General features: G+C 39.9%; 1 protein-coding gene across 1 annotated transcript in view; it reads left to right on the top strand.

The window, feature by feature from the left end:
- Positions 1–12096, top strand: part of YJEFN3 (YjeF N-terminal domain containing 3) — a 251439-nt gene that overhangs the window by 206999 nt on the left and 32344 nt on the right. The gene's annotated exons all lie outside the window — the stretch shown is intronic.

The raw sequence follows: 12096 nt of genomic DNA, 5'->3' as shown, positions 1-12096 counted from the left end.
TTTTTTGTTTAAAATACTAATATTTCCATACTGTTTTTTTCGTTTGAGTGATAGTATCTTGGTGCTGCTCCTGTCCTGACCACTGGAGGGGAGTATTGCATTTAAAACATGACTACTAGTGATAGCCTTCAATCTGAAAAAAAAAATGGAACACCTGCAATAGTATAGAGAGCAAACTCCATTACAGTCATAGTTTAATCACAACTGTATCAAGTTTTTTTTTTTTTACTTGAAGCTGTTTCAAAATGATTTTTTTTGCACTTACATATTTGTTATTGTCAAATATCTGTATTCTTGTATGTATAAATCTGTGATGTCACTCTGTAGTTTAGGATCAGAATCAGATCCATGTAAACTATTTAACCACTTCAGCTCTGGAAGGTTTACCCCCCCCCCTTCATGACCAGGCCATTTTTTTGCGATACAATTGCGCGGTCGTGCGACGCTATGCCCCCAAAAAAAGTATGCCCTTTTCCCCCACAAATAGAGCTTTCTTTTGGTGGTATTTGATCACCTCTACGTTTTCTTTTTCTTTTTGCGCTATAAACAAAAAAAGGGCGTCAATTAAAAAAAAAAAAAAAGAAAAAGCAATATTTTTTACTTTCTGCTATAAAACACACCTAATAAAAATTTATAACAATTTAAATTCTTCATCAGTTTAGGCCAATATGTATTCTACATATTTTTGGTAAGAAAAATCCCAATAGGCATATGTTGATTTGCGCAAAAGTTATAGTATCTACAAACTATGGGATATTTTTATTTATTTATTTATTTTTACTAGTAATGGTGCCGATCAGAGACTGCGACATTGCAGGGGACAAATCAAACACTGACACTTTTTGGGGACCAGTGACACCAATACAGTGACCAGTGCTAAAAAAAAAAAAAATATGCAGTGTCACTGTACTAATGACACTGGCAGGGTAGGAGTTAACATCAGGGGTGATCAAAGGGTTAAATGTGTCCCTAGGGAGTGCTTGCTAACTGTGTGGGTGTGCTTGTAGTAGGGGAAGACAGAGATCGGTGTTCCTGCTTAGCAGAAGCACAGGATCTCTGTCTTCCCTTGTCACAGAACAGCGATCTGCCTTGTTTACATAGTCAGACCACCACTCTGCCCCTGTCAGGAGACCTGGCAGACATTGGGTCCTCAGGATCTCCCAATTGGCTCCCGCTGTGTCCAATCACAAACAAACCCGGAAGTACAGGTACATGATTCTGCCTGTAGGATAGTAGTGGGTAAAATGAAATGTTTGTGTAGCAGGATTCCCAGCCGTTGTGCTGGATATGGGTATACAAAAGTACCCTTATGTATGCTCCCTTTAAGTGCGAGTGCTGAGACAATGATCAGTCCAGTATCTTCGGGTTTTTTGGTTTATTTGAGAACTTGGATGGGAGAAGGGAATGAGTGGGATATTCCTCTGGCTCAACTATGCACAATTTTCTAGGGACAACTGGAAAAGCTTCTTGCCGTTGACTAGATGCGGGGCTTGCTGCCTGTTATCTCCAAACTGATTTTGGACTGCTTTCTCACTTACAGAAGTCTTTTCTTTAGCTCTCTAAGCACTCCTTGCTGAGGTAGCTACTTGTACTGCTGCGCTGCTAAACACTTCAGGGCCCACACCGGCACCCTCTTTCTCTCTATTTTCTTTAGGGCTTCAACACTGGCACCCCCTTTCTCTCTAAACCTTCTGCTCAGGTTAGCTGGCTCCTGGATCCCCTTGACCTTCTGGAATGGTCCCCTCTGCTAGGCAGAACCCTGTGCAGTTCCCTCAAAACTTCTGCCCAGCAGCTCCACTCGGTCCACAGCACTCTGGATCCCTCTCTGCAGCCCAGCTCAACCTTTGTCCTCTAGGCCGACCGCCCAGGACACTCTCTCACTTGTGCTGACAGGACGAGTGACAGCTGTGACCCTCCTCCTGGGACTCTGCTTCCCGCCAAAGACACTGCATCATGTGCTCCCCTCAGACTTATATCCTCTCCCAGGATGCTTTGTGGCAGATTCTGCCCTCTTAGAAGGATACAAGCCCTGGTGTACTATTGGCTAGGTTTCCTCCACTGTCCAATGAGAGTCCTCATTGGACATAGTGGGGAGACTCCCCAGACCCAACAGACACTCTGGGAAACACATGACAGCCTAACAAATTAATCAGGCCCTCCTGATATGCAGACAGGGCCACCCATATGCTTCTTCCTAGCACCTACCTAGGAGGGTGCTACATCTGAAAAAAAGGACTGATAAAAAAATGTAATATAAATTGCTCCAAGAGACATTGTCAAGTTAATATTAATATTGCTGCACTAAATAGGTTTAGAGCAATGGTATTGTTTAACAAAATTGAAAATGGGTTGGTTAATTCACCATTTTCTAGATACTATTCACAGTTCTTAGAATGAATTATAAATATTGAACTATTTCTGCTTTCTGCATAGATCCAGGGTATCAATAATATGGCAAACCGTAGTGCTGTATGTCAGGCATTGTGATCCTTGACGTCTCCTTGGGGCCTCATCCCCACATCCCCATACTGTCACTAAATGATAGATACCCAGGTTTGTTTACCAGCGGATATCTGTTATTTGGTCATGGTAGTGCTTCCTCAGTTAAATGACAGATCCCTGACTGCTATTTCTAAACATAAAATGTCACTTTTAAAGGAGTTCATTGTACTGCATCCATAGCTTCATAGGCAGGATTAAGGCATCCAAAAAGCATGATATTTAAAGACTTTGTATTTTTAAAGTTGACCTTTAAGCCACATTAAAAGACCCCCCTCCCTGTTATTTTAAAGTATAAGTTCACCTTTTATAAAATAATAATAATAATAATAATGTGAGTTTATTATTGTTTTTACACTGCAGCCTTTAAACTCACAATAAGCAGATTGTTGTTAAATGCCAAGGTTCTGCAGACTCTCAGTCAGCTGCCTGCCCGTACCTCCTGTACGGCAGACCGTTACTGGAAAGTAGGAAGAATCACTGAATTATGGAATCATTGGGAACTACAAGTTGTCTGCCGCAATGAAAGACATTAGTTGTAGTTCATTCAGTCATAGGAAACTGTGAATTAAGGATGCAGTTGTGTGGGTGCACAACCATGCTGGTTTCAAAAAGTCACAGCAGGTCTAGGAAGAGTCTAGATGTTTGCACTTGTTCTCCTTTTTTTTTTTTTTTCATTATCCACCATCCGAGACTTTAATATTTGTCAATTTCCAGGAGAAATCATGCCGTCTTGGATGCAAAAGACGGTCTAACACCATATTGGGTAACAATTTAGTTATTTTACCATACTTATTTCTATATTTTTGTCCAACCCCTGTACATCATTAGTCAGCTACCATATCCATGATAATACAAGCAAGTGGATCCTGATGAAGCAATTCAGCGAAGCAAAACTTGTTGATCCACCATGTGTCTTTAGCATGTTCATGTTTATCATACAGCTGACTGATGGATTTTGTGGGATATGGTTTTTCATTATTTTATTGTTCAAATAAAAAATTGTATTTTATCTACAGTGCCTTGCGAAAGTATTCGGCCCCCTTGAACTTTGCGACCTTTTGCCACATTTCAGGCTTCAAACATAAAGATATAAAACTGTAATTTTTTGTGAAGAATCAACAACAAGTGGGACACAATCATGAAGTGGAACGAAATTTATTGGATATTTCAAACTTTGTTAACAAATAAAAAACTGAAAAATTGAGCGTGCAAAATTATTCAACCCCTTTACTTTCAGTGCAGCAAACTCTCTCCAGAAGTTCAGTGAGGATCTCTGAATGATCCAATGTTGACCTAAATAACTAATGATGATAAATAGAATCCACCTGTGTGTAATCAAGTCTCCGTATAAATGCACCTGCACTGTGATAGTCTCAGAGGTCCATTTAAAGCGCAGAGAGCATCATGAAGAACAAGGAACACACCAGGCAGGTCCGAGATACTGTTGTGGAGAAGTTTAAAGCTGGATTTGGATACAAAAAATATTTCCCAAGCTTTAAACATCCCAAGGAGCACTGTGCAAGCGATAATGATTGTGTCCCATTTGTTGTTGATTCTTAACAAAACATTACAGTTTTATATCTTTGTTTGAAGCCTGAAATGTGGCAAAAGGTCGCAAAGTTCAAGGGGGCCGAATACTTTTGCAAGGCACTGTATATGTATATTAAATTTATTGACACATAAAAAATACCCATTTTCCCTTTCTTCTTAATGGATCGACTGGAAATTATTTTCTTTTATTATTATTCAATTGGGAATGGTGCCAAGATTGTCCCATTGAGTTTCTCTACCTCTTATATCAGGCCTGGGAATGTGATCCCCTGCCCACTGTCACAGAGTGGGGAGCAGTGGTGGCGGGAGGTGTGAGTATAGGAGCATGTCACACCCTAAATATGGGTGTAACATGTAACATGCTTCTAAAGGTGAACTTATCCTTTAAACAGCTTTCAAATTGGCCTTTAATGGCAAGGAGATGGCAGAATTAGGCTCTAATAAATTTCAGTGAGATTCAGCTCAATGTTTGAGTTTAGTACATTTTTTCCTGCAATCCCTGAACCTCAGATGAATCAAGCTTTGCCTTTTTCATGCTTTCCTTTTGGAGTCCAAGATAACGTTTTTTTGAATCTCCAGGATTTTTCTGCTCTTACACACTTCCCTAGTGGGGAAACTTGGTATTAATAATCCAGTTGGTGAAGGCTAAATGTTTTGTTTATTTTGGGTACACTCCTGGATTGTCTACTACTTATACATACACTGGGGTTGATTTACTAAAGGCAAATCCATTTTGCACTGTAAGTGCACTTGGAAGTGCAGTGTGTGTAGATCTGAGAGGAAGATCTGAAATGAGGGGAAGCTCTGCTGATTTTTATCATCCAATCATGTGCAAGCAAAGATGCTCTTTTTATTTTCCTTGCATGTCCCCCCCCCCCCCCAGATCTACAGCAGCTGCACTTCCAAGTGCACTTACTTGTAGTGCACAGTGGATTTGCCTTTAGTAAATCAACCCCAATGTGTAGCTTTACTGTATTATTGATGGTTTTACCTATGATGTGATCTGATTGGGACTGTAAAGAACAATCGTTTGATTCCATATTCGTGTGTAATACATAATATGCTATATGTTAGATATTTCAGCTCCACATATGTAAAAATTGTCATTCCTTCTATACTTCAACACTATGTCATATGCTGCACTGTAATTACCCAAAACTTAAAGTGGATGTAAACCCCATTCATGAAATCTGAGATATGCACATATACCTGTAGTGTTTACCTATCTCTCTCCAAAGCCCTAAGTCCTGTGTCTTTCTGCTGCTCCATTCCTCTGTTATCAGCATGATAACTTCTGACAAGTTCTCTGACACAGGAGATAAAAGCAGCTGGAAGTTTTGTGTCAGGGAGGTAACTTAGAGACAGATAAGCAGAGAGATTGTCTATTCACAGCACAGCTCTGCAAGTTTCCTTATTCCTCTGCCTATGTGGAGGGGGGGGGGGGGGCGGTGTGTGCCGGTCCTCCAAACAGCTCACACACAGTGTATGCCCAGACTCCGACACCACCCACTGCTGAAATAGAAAGAAACATTTCTAACACGAGCTGCACTTTTTAAAGAATATATAAAGCTGAAGACAGCAGATATACATGAAAACATTATGTAGGGAGATTTGTTTCATTTCGATGTGTCATTTGAGGCTGTTCACTTTACTGGGTATATGTGAGGGTTTAACCACTTCAGCCCCGGAAGATTTTACCCCGCTTCCTGACCAGGCCCTATTTTGCGATTCGGCACTGCGTTACTTTAATGGATAATTGCACAGTCGTGCGACGCTGTACCCAAACAAAATTTACGTAATTTTTTTCACACAAATAGAGCTTTCTTTTGGTGGTATTTGATCACCTGTGTGATTTTTATTTTTTGCGTTTAAACAAAAAAAAAGCGACATTTTTGAAAAAAGCAAAACAAAATGTTTCACACTTTGCTATAGGACATCCCCACCCCCAAAAACATATATTTTAACATTTTAGGCCAATTTGTTTTCTGCTACATATTTTTGTTAAAAAAAATCGCAATAAGCGTTTTTTGATTGGTTTGCGCAAAAGTTATCGCATCTACTAACTACAGCAAAGATTTATGTCATTTTTATTGTTTTTTTTGTTTTTTTTTTACTAGTAATGGCAGCGATCTGTGATTTTTTGCAGGACTGCGGCATTGCGGCGGACAGATCTGACCCCTAACTGACATTTTTGACACCAGTGAGATTACTACAGTAATCAGTGCTAAAAATATGCACTGTTACTGTAATAATGCCATTGGCAGCGAAGGGGTTAACCTTGTGGGAGATCAAGGGTTAGGGTTATGTGAGCCTAGGGGAGTGATTCTAATTGTATGGGGGTTGGGCTTCTGAAATGACCACAGAGACATGTGATCCTATATAACAGGATCACATGGGCTCTATGATCATCCCAGGGAGAAGGACGGTCGGCTGTGTTTACAACAGCCGACTGTCCTTCTCTCTCAGTTGGGAACGGTCATGGGTGTCAGGCGGCATTCAGAGCGGCCTGCCCACTGTTTCGGCTTCGTGCTGATGAGCGGGGGCGGGATCGTGTGCCCCCTAGACTCCCGAGAGCGAGCGCCGTACATGTACGGCGATTTGCCTGGGAGCGGCTGCCTGCCGTAGTACATCTGCGGTGAGCGATCGTAGATCGGTTAATAAAAATTAAATTGCTCAATATCGAAGGGTGGTAAGTGAAGTGTTTTCTTTGTTTTGTGTAGTACTGCAATGAAAAGAAATGTGAGTATGAGTATGTATCAGTATTCACAGACAGCGCTTGTTCTTATTAATGTCTCCCTTAAGAAAGCCCCCCTTTCAATCCAGCTGGCATAGGAAATATAAACACAAGAATCGTGCACCTGGTGCTCATGTGTACAAGCGCAACATTAGGCATCTCTGATATATATATAAATGTATTCCCAGATCTCCCTCTTCCAGTACAGACATAAGAGGTTAACAGCTTGTGTTGAATTTGCTATTCAGCCCTAGGCATTTCTTCAGTCCAGTAAGAAACACAGCAGTTGTATTAGATGAATAAAGCGTGGGTGTGTTTATCACATATGCAAATAATCTGTTTACATAAAATGATATTTAATTAAACAGTTACCATAACTCTGATTTCTTGGTGAATGTGATATTATACTTCCAGTATTAATTGTAGTATATTACTCATAATCGTTTACTTAGCAATTAATCATTATTTATGTGCAAATGTGTTGGAGACATTGAATATGAAAATGTCATTTTTGTCAAGGAGTTTTTTGCCTTTGATTGTCTGGCTTTACAATTTGTGTTCTGTTTCTGATTCTAAAGAAAAGAGAAAAGTTCCACTTTTTCTATAGCAATAAAGACCAAAGGGTCTATATGGTAAACATAACTCTTTCTAAAAAAAAAAATAAAAAAAAAAAAAAATTATGTTTTCTTGGCTAGGTACCCACTGGTGGATCAGAACAGCCCCCCCCCCCCCCCCAAGGAGTGGCAGACTTTATTGGTACCATAACATGTAGCAGGTTCTTGATGCCATGTTTTGATGGAGTTTGTACTCCTAATAGTGACATGTGGACCTAGCTGTGTCTTAAATTATTTTACCTAAGTCACTGGGTATTTATGGACAGTTAAAGTAAGAGTACTTGAATGGCATACCCTAACTGATTTTTAATACAGTATATGTGTATTACTAATGGGAGATATCTGCAGCTTATATAGGGATTCAACGTATGAGGGGGTCTTTTTGGGGGACCAACCCTTCCTATTATTTGTTGTCCCCACACTTGGAGTTGTTGGGGGTTTCCATTCTCCATCTGTGGCACTTCTGGATAGTGATATTTGCTATCGTATAAGGGGTAGGTACCTCAAGCCTAGGGGTAAGGGGGACTTTATGGGCAATGTGATAGGAAGTAAAACGAAATGCAGACAATAGTAAAAAATAATCGTGTTTGTTTACTGTATAGCAAGCATTATATATACAGTACAGAACAATACGGGTGAGGGGTTGTAGACCCCTAAGTGAAGAAGGTGATAAAGGTAATGAAGAAGTGACAAATTGTGAAAGTTGTGACTTTATAAATGGGAAGCTTCTCTCTGTGGTTAGAGAGTTTTCCTATGTTCGCGTCCCAACGCGTTTCGGCTCGTTCCTGGAGCCTTTTTCAAGGGTATAAGTCACACTTGTATCTGTGATCATCATATGAATGGTCATGGTTACAAATTGGTGAATACCATTGATTGGTAAATCCAACAGTGGTATTTTCAAAAAAATGATACATACATTCATGTTTTGCCATAAGCGGTGATGCCGTCCCTCAGAACAGCGAGAGCGCGAGCCTTGTAACCTGCAAAGTATTGATTGAGTTCAGGTGAAACGTGTTAGTCTTTAAGGGGTGCTATGTGTATTGAATGGACTTAGACTTACTAACTGTGTCACAGGTTTCTTAGAGCCCCTATTGGCCGGATAGAACGTCAGGTAGTCCCATCCGAACGATGCTCTGGTGTCTGCTATATCCCACTCCGGATTGGAACTGTGTGTCCAGCCTGGAGGTGTCTGTGTACAAATTTGTTAATGCTGAATATTTGGAATTTTAGAGTAGTTTGGGGGTATACATATAGTACAACAATTGTATCTGAGCCCTTTCTTGGTGTGTACACACCAAGAAAGGGCTCAGATACACGTTTCACCTGAACTCAATCAATACTTTGCAGGTTACAAGGCTCGCGCTCTCGCTGTTCTGAGGGACGGCATCACCGCTTATGGCAAAACATGAATGTATGTATCATTTTTTTGAAAATACCACTGTTGGATTCACCAATCAATGGTATTCACCAATTTGTAACCATGACCATTCATATGATGATTACAGATACAAGTGTGACTTATACCCTTGAAAAAGGCTCCAGGAACGAGCCGAAACGCGTTGGGACGCGAACATAGGAAAACTCTCTAACCACAGAGAGAAGCTTCCCATTTATTAAGTCACAACTTTCACAATTTGTCACTTCTTCATTACCTTTATCACCTTCTTCACTTAGGGGTCTACAACCCCTCACCCGTATTGTTCTGTACTGTATATATAATGCTTTCTATACAGTAAACAAACACAATTATTTTTTACTATTGTCTGCATTTTGTTTTACTTCCTATCACATTGCCCATAAAGTCCCCCTCACCCCTAGGCTTGAGGTACTTACCCCTTATACGATTACGTTAGGGACGGTGGCAAACCCCATACTATCCAACAGGTAGATAAGGATCAACCAACCCCCAGTGATATTTGCTATATCATACCCTTGTGGCCTCCTGATCCCTACATTACCTGACAATGGCGTACCTGTTATAAAAAGAGCATTATCCATTTGTGTAAAAAAGTTGAACCGATGTATGGCATAGGATAACACAAAGATACCTGTGTATATATATATATACAGTGGCTTGCGAAAGTATTCGGCTCCCTTGAACTTTGCGACCTTTTGCCACATTTCAGGCTTCACACATAAAGATATAAAACTGTAATTTTTTGTGAAGAATCAACAAAAAGTGGGACACAATCATGAAGTGGAACGAAATTTATTGGATATATTTTAAACTTTTTTAACAAATAAAAAACTGAAAAATTGGGCGTGCAAAATTATTCAGCCCCCTTAAGTTAATACTTTGTAGCACCACCTTTTGCTGCGATTACAGCTGTAAGTCGCTTGGGGTATGTCTCTGTCAGTTTTGCACATCGAGAGACTGAAATTTTTGCCCTTTCCTCCTTGCAAAACAGCTCGAGCTCAGTGAGGTTGGATGGAGAGCGTTTGTGAACAGCAGTTTTCAGTTCTTTCCACAGATTCTCGATTGGATTCAGGTCTGGACTTTGAGTTGGCCATTCTAACACCTGGATATGTTTATTTGTGAACCATTCCATTGTAGATTTTGCTCAGATTTTGGATCATTGTCTTGTTGGAAGACAAATCTCCGTCCCAGTCTCTGGTCTTTTGCAGACTCCATCAGGTTTTCTTCCAGAATGGTCCTGTATTTGGCTCCATCCATCTTCCCATCAATTTTAACCATCTTCCCTGTCCCTGCTGAAGAAAAGCAGGCCAAAACCATGATTCTGCCACCACCATGTTTGACAGTGGGGATGGTGTGTTCAGGGTGATGAGCTGTTTTGCTTTTACGCCAAACATAACGTTTGGCATTGTTGCCAAAAAGTTCGATTTTGGTTTCATCTGACCAGAGCACCTTCTTCCACATGTTTGGTGTGTCTCCCAGGTGGCAAACTTTAAACGACACTTTTTATGGATATCTTTAAGAAATGGCTTTCTTCTTGCCACTCTTCCATAAAGGCCAGATATGTGCAGTATACGACTGATTGTTGTCCTATGGACAGAGTCTCCCACCTCAGCTGTAGATCTCTGCAGTTCATCCACAGTGATCATGGGCCTCTTGGCTGCATCTCTGATCAGTCTTCTCCTTGTATGAGCTGAAAGTTTAGAGGGACGGCCAGGTCTTCGTAGATTTGCAGTGGTCTGATAATCCTTCCATTTCAATATTATCGCTTGCACAGTGCTCCTTAGGATGTTTAAAGCTTGGGAAATCTTTTTGTATCCAAATCCGGCTTTAAAGCTTCTCCACAACAGTATCTCGGACCTGCCTGGTGTGTTCCTTGTTCTTCATGATGCTCTCTGCGCTTTAAACGGACCTCTGAGACTATCACAGTGCAGGTGCATTTATACGGAGACTTGATTACACACAGGTGGATTCTATTTATCATCATTAGTCATTTAGGTCAACATTGGATCATTCAGAGATCCTTACTGAACTTCTGGAGAGAGTTTGCTGCAGTGAAAGTAAAGGGGCTGAATAATTTTGCACGCCCAATTTTTCAGTTTTTTATTTGTTAAAGTTTGAAATATCCAATAAATTTCGTTCCACTTCATGATTGTGTCCCACTTGTTGTTGATTCTTCACAAAAAATTACAGTTTTATATCTTTATGTTTGAAGCCTGAAATGTGGCAAAAGGTCGAAAAGTTCAAGGGGGCCGAATACTTTCGCAAGGCACTGTATATATTTATATTTGGTTAGTCAGTGGTTTACTTTTTTTTGGTTTGTTTGGCTTTTTTTTATTTTTGTATTATGCTGCTGTATGTCCATACAAATCAAATGTAGGTGAACTTTTTTATTACTGTTTTTAATTCTATATAAATGTAATATTTTTAGACAATTACAAGTGTTTTTGTTCCATTAAAGTCTAACATTCCATGGACGTGGGTGGGTGGGGGGTACTGTTTTTATGTATATACCTAATGGAAGTGGTTCCCTGGCCTATATATTTGAGTAGTAAAAAATAAGTGGATACTTGCTACTGCAATATATGTAGAAGGGGTACACATACAACCTTCATTCTTCAGGATGGTGGTAACACCTACAACAGCTATTTTTTTTTTTTTAATTCTTTATTTAAAGGTATGCCATGAAAAATAAGGAACAACAATACTACTAACATTTGCATGATAGTAATAGAAATGTAGACTACGTAGTACAGGGAACAACCTTGTGTAAAACATACTATCACAAAGCATAAACATATAGTGTAACCTGGGTTCGTATGTTGTCTTTTCGTCCATACTTATTCATTCATGTGCAGTATTGCTGTAAACAAGAGTTCGTGTGGAGGCTACAACAGCTTTAACACTAAACACATTCACCATTCTGCTGCTCCTTTTCAGTTTTAAAGCTGCCATAAATCAGGTCTTGTTCTAGCTGGTTAGAACACACACAAGTAGTTCTATATTGAGTTTTTACTTTAATTTAATGTGGTCCTTTGGGTGAGTTGATTCCCTTCCTCAATTTAAAAAATGCTAGCAGCTAAAAATGAAAAAAGGGAGCTTGGCAAGTGACAGTAAGCACTGGAACAAAGATCTAAACATCCTAGCCTGGTGATGATGTTGGATTCTGAAAGCTTCAAGAAAATTGCTTGAAGGTTGCTGGAAGCTTTGAAAAAGCTCTGTTAATGCTTTCTGTTTACGCGGCACTTATACTTGCACAAATTTGTCATAAGGTAAAATAT

This window comes from Pelophylax lessonae (genome assembly GCF_965119305.1).
Source record: "Pelophylax lessonae genome assembly, chromosome: 1".
Lineage (NCBI taxonomy): Eukaryota > Metazoa > Chordata > Amphibia > Anura > Ranidae > Pelophylax > Pelophylax lessonae.
Note: the sequence above shows the minus strand (reverse complement) of the source record. Positions and strands in the feature narration are given on the sequence as shown.